Below are 6,200 nucleotides of genomic sequence, written 5' to 3'. Positions count from 1 at the left end.
TCACAACTTGTTTTTTTGGCTTTTGTTGGTCCGAGTCTTGATATCACGTCAGTTTTCACAGAATCCAGACAACTGCTTTAGATTATTACATTAGATATGACATCATACTCCTGCTGCGTTCATTCATTCATATTTGGAAAGAAAGTTAAGGTCTCTGTTTCTCCACAAATGCTATTATCTTGAAAATGGTATTATAGTATATGGGTGAGTAAACCACAACCCTTTATTTTTTTAGACACTGCCATTTATCTGTGTGTGTGTGTGTGTGTGTGTGTGTGTGTGTGTGTGTGTGTGTGTGTGTGTGTGTGTGTTTGTGTGTGTGCGTGTGTGTGCGTGTGTGTGCATGTGTGTGCGTGTTTGTCTGTGTTTGTGTGTGTGTGTGTGTGTGTGTGTGTGTGTGTGTGTGTGTGTGTGTGTGTGTGTGTGTGTGTGTGTGTTTGTGTGTGTGCGTGTGTGTGCATGTGTGTGCGTGTTTGTCTGTGTTTGTGTGTGTGTGTGTGTGTTTGCGGCTGATAAAGATTTTTTTTGTAAGGAAGGAGACGGTATCTCATCCTTGTGCATCATTGAATATCACATCAAATCTTTCTTTAGAAGGAAAAACGTCCTGGAATTATCTATCTGGCCTTTGAGGTCCCAACATCCCCCTCTCATTTCTCCCTTCATCTCCGCCTCCAGCGGGTGAACACCCTTTTTGCTTTCAGGTGACGTTGTAGGTTATGGGTGTTTGCTAAACCTACAACACTTTGTCTTGTCATGGGAAATTACCCCAGTGACGGAAATGTCTTTGCAGGGGAAACGCCAGGAAGAGAAAGTCTCGGAAACCTCAGCAAACATGGCTGGTGATGCAAAAAGAGGCTTCACGGTTATTTTCAGAACAAAGCTGAAGAAAGAATCCCTTGTCAGACCCCTTGATGCTTCATCATTTGGTACCTCAAATTTAAGCAGGAGATTGGAATGTGTATAAATTCATGACAAAGATGGAAAAGGGAAGAAAACTGTCATTTCTCAGAGGTCTAAATTAAAAATCCTTTCTGTGTCCAGACATGTGGGTGTGATGGTCTACAGATGTGAACCATGTCTGTCTCCTTTTTGGTGATGGATTGGCAAGCTGGCTGAAGTGTAGGCCTGATGTATTCTTGAACATGGCTGGCTCCAACCGGGGTTAACCTAGAGAGGAAAGATAAGAAACACAACAACTGATAGAGAATGACAGAGAAGCATTATGTGGTAAAGTTAAAAGAGAAGTGAGCATTTTCTTAGGCCCTGGGATGTAGTTTTGCAGTGGGTTCCTGAGGCTCAAACAGAGACCGGAGATGGAGCTTTTGTGTTTTTCAGTCCAGCCACTTCTAACATTTTTCAGAAGGAACTAAAACTTAAAGGAATAGTTTGGCATTGGGTGAAAACATTCCTCTCATGTCTGTACGGTAAGTATGTAGCTGGAGCCAGCAGAAGCTAAGCATACCTACAAGGCTAGCGTTCAAAATCCAGATATATCTATATACTGTATCCATGATATATCCAGTAACGTTAGGCTGCAAATTTAATTAATTAAATGCTACTCTCCCAATTAAAGAGGAGGTGGTATTTAAGATCCCTGAATAAAGTTTTGTGACTGGTGTCATTCAAAGTTCACCTGCTTACATTTATCACTCAGGATAATGAGAACCTAAATGTTAAAAATGAAAATGGAAATTTCTGAAAAAATTATACGGTGAAACGGAAATTTGAAAATGGAAAGTGAAATCTCAAATCCTGAAGTTAAAAACAGAAAAGCTTTAATGTAATAAATGCTCAAATTGAAATTTTATCTTTTTGTTTTTCATTTTCCTCCATTTTCAATAACATTTTCACTCTTAAATTCTGGGGGAAATTTCAAATATTGCAGCCACCCTCAAACAGCCGTTAGAGACCGACTCAGTCAAAAGTTTTTCAGGTTCATAAATCCTTACAACGTACCATTACTATTTATGCCTGCTCTGATGGGGTCATCCCTGTCTGTCCGCTATCCCTGGTGATCAGTGGGGAGCATTCAGCTTTAATTCAGCACAACACAGACAGAGAACTGGATGAGACAGCACTGTGCATTAATCTTTTATGGAGAAGAAGAACAGACATCCAACAGTCTCTGCCTGCGGTGTGGAAGAGAAGTCATGTTGAGAAAGAGCACCCTGCCTTGATCCTGTTTTCTCCAAACAGCCAATTATAGATTAGTACATGTTGTAAAATAGGGACGTAAAAAGAAGAGTGACGAGATGAAATAGACAGAACAGTGCGTAGAATGAGTGCGTCACACATTTTTTCAAACCCTTCTGTTCCAAACTGGTCTGACTGAAAATCCACTTTCATTCTTTATTTTAGCCATGTGCACTCAGATGGTAATATGATACCGTACCGAAAGTTATACATACATAGGTAAATTATATATATTATAATATTTTAATGCAAAAGAAATCTTTCATATTGCACCTTTCAATTTGATTACCAAAATAAAAGACTGCAGCACTGGTCTTTTACTGGGAAGGTAAGATTAACCTGTTAACCTGGGCGCCCCGGGACCAAATGTTGCTGTTGGTTTACTGTATATCAGTAAGTTTATTTGTCTATTTTTATACATTTAGGGGAAACAAAAAATGTATTCCTTCCACGTGATGTCCCTTACTTGGCCTAAGAGCTTATTCTGAGAGGTGCCAAGTCAGTGTGACAACATTTTAACATGTCCTTAAATTTTGGCACAAAAGGTGTGATGACCAAATGGAGGTTTCTGCAACTTTATCCTCCATATCCTTGAATAAAATTGTTTATTTTAGCCTGTCCTTGCTGTGTCATTCATCTTAGAATTTATCCTGCTGGTAGTCTGATAGGATCTTGGTGTCATAATGGTATTTTGCCACTCTTCATAATGACCACTGTTTTACTGTAAATTATACACATGGGCGCTGTGTTTCTCTCAGATTGTAGGAACACATATTTCTCAGTCTACTTATACTTGAATTTCACCTTTTTCAACCTGAGCCTCTACCTCCAACAATGATCTCACTAATGGATTACAGGTGAGGTGACATGATAGCAACGTGCGACTCACAGATGGTCTTGTTGCATTGATTATATTGTATTTCAGACAGGATTTAGATCAGTCAACATGTTAAATGATTTATTTATCTGTGTTTTAACGCAAGATACAACTTGCATATCATACTGATACTATAAAAATGTAAATAAAATAGTGTAATTTAACACTGGTCCTGGACTTTAAGTAAATAATACTAAGCTGTACTGTTTATACATGTTTAGCTAATTTTCTTTGATTCTCTAAAACGAGGATAGATTTTTATGTTAAGCTGACAATGTGACAATTGAAGTGCATTTGTAAGTATTTTACTGACTTGAGCTGTTGTAATATCCAAACACGGACACATCTGTGAGTAATGAACCGCAGCAGCCCTGCCAACTTTGATCCACCACCTCTCCATCTGTTTCACATTCACAAATGGGTTTTTGCACAATATATGAGAACAGATAGTATTTTAAAGTCTAAAGAAAAGTGACAAATGCTTTAAATTATATTTTTAAAAAACCCTCTGTGGTCCTGGCATCAATATGTGCTTCAACTTGGGATGACAACGAATTCCTTTCCATTTCTACTTCTCCATACCTAATCCTAATGATAACCATATCAACTGTGGAGGTGACTTCCATGAGGTGCAGGATACAGAACTCAGTAGGTCATCCATTAAGCAATATACCTTATCTGATTTGGTCAACATCTTTAAGCTTCACACAGACCAGCTGGACTTGATAGACCCCTGGAGAAGTAAATTCCCTTCCAGTAAAGTCTTCTCTTTCGTTTTGCACGTCCACCGCACTTATTCACGGACAGATTTTTTCTTGATAATAAGAAAAATATACAATACGGTTTCCTCTTCCTAGTATAATCATCTCTGATCATGCCCACACACGCGTACAAATCATCTCTTCCCCATTCACAGAAAACATACAAGAACGAAGACATGCAACAGATGTCCGCTCACATTTTGATTGGCTCCAGGTTCCGGAAGTGATTTTCCCATTATTCACTGCATTGCCATTTCAGAAAATCTGTATATTAAGAGCGTTAAGCCTGGAACCAAGCCATCCAACTACCAGATGAATCATGACCATAGAGCAGCAATCAGCACTAAAACATAAATGTACAGGATTGTGTACAAAAACAATTATAGGGCTCAGTGGTAACAGCTCACTAGCCATTTGCGGGTGCAGTGAATATTTCACACACTCCAGGTTGCTGTCATGCTTAGGATTATGGGTAAAAGTATTTATCCAATATCACTGCAAATAAAACTTGTTTTTCTTACTCTTATTTCTTATTTCTAAATGATTAGGGCAATTGTCAATGACTCCAACAACAACATATAGGGACGTTAATTGTCGTATCACAACGTGACCAAACATGTCATGGACGAACTATGTCACAAACCAATCACACGGACATGGCTTCTTTAGGAGAATAAACCATCATTTTACAATCTTATAGCTCGTCTAGCCTACCTTAAAGACATTATAATATAATGTAAATGTAATAATCAAAAAATCCTGATTCACAATATGAACAGGATTCTTACTTCCTGGAATCTCACTGTTGAGCTCTATATGCACGTGGGTATTGGTCATGCCAACAACATATTTTTGGCCAGCAATATTTGCTACGCTTAGTGGATCCCGACCCCCTTACTGCCCTTTTTCAGAATTCCTTCAATGTCCAAGGCAGACATAACAAGCCATTGCATTCACCACACTCTGCCTGTTAGGAGGCCCTCCATATAACCTGGCAACCCTTTTTAGATCATATTAACACCCTGGCTAATAACAAAAATAATACATTTTATTTATATAGTGTTTTTCATTATACTCAAGGACACTTTACAGAAATAAAAATCATACAGTAATAATCATACGTTAAAATACATTTGCGTTACTTATTTTACTTTACTTTAATTATGTTATCAGACTTTCTCCATTTTATTTTCCCTTATGTATTTATTTACTGTATGATTATTTTTTTACCCTGTCCTGTTATGCATGTGTGTGAGGCAGGTGGGGAGAGGGAACAACATCTGACAGGGGAAGGGAGCAAGGACTGGTGTTGGAGTAGGGTGGGGTTAGATTTGCAAAAGGCTAGATAACAGAACACTAAATGTTACTGCTGACTGTGTATGTTATTAATTTATGTGAGATTTAGAGGGGGTAAATATATAAATATATTTTTGATAGAAAACCAGATAAGGAGATGATCCCCACCCTTCCCTTCTTTATCTTTCGTCTTCGGCCAGATGTTATCTTTCACAACCCAATCAGTTAGTGCTTCGTTTAAGCTCCCACAGTAGGAGCTTGTGTGTTCTTTGGCTTGTGTTGCGGATAATCGCGATCAAATGGTTTTTGAAAATTGAGGAGAGTTTGGAGAGTGGTACACACACACACACACACACACACACACACACACACACACACACACACACACACACACACACACACACACACACACACACACACACACACACACACACACACACACACACACACACACACACACCATCTTCCCTGTGAAACATTGGCTTCTCTTGGTAGATCTTAGAGATAAATCAGCTTTTTTGAAGTGGGGTTTGGCTATATGAAGTACTTGATGGTACTCAATGGTCAAACCATTTCCTTGCTTTCCTCCAGTTTCCACAGAAGCTCTTTTTTCTCTTTTTTTCAGCCGTTCAGTGTCCCTCTGCAGGGGCACACTCCAGTTCTTAAAGATATCTTGTCTCAACAGTAAGTTGCATTTTGTTGTCCCTGCCATTGTCACTCATTTTTATTTTCTTGTATTTGTTTATACCATAAACAGCAAAAAAGTACAACTAAAATAGCTGGTTTGCGCTATAATACAATGGATAGATAAGGTGTTCACATACCACAGTGTCTTCAATTCTATCAGAGAACTACTGGAAGCATATCCAGGTTTCTTAAAAATGGGCATACAGTCTTTTCCAAAAGAGTGGAGACAGAGAACCCATTTGGCTTCAATTTATTGTTTTGCAATTCTGAAGTTGCTGGTGTGAATTTATGCTTAAAGAAGCAATTCACACAGGGGGTGGATGTATTAATAAAACAACAAACATGTTGGTTAACATCTGTCAGCATTGTTCATTAAATTGTATGCA

The sequence above is a fragment of the Echiichthys vipera genome (genome assembly GCF_963691815.1).
Source record: "Echiichthys vipera genome assembly, chromosome: 19".
NCBI lineage: Eukaryota > Metazoa > Chordata > Actinopteri > Perciformes > Trachinidae > Echiichthys > Echiichthys vipera.
This window is presented reverse-complemented; position numbering follows the sequence as displayed.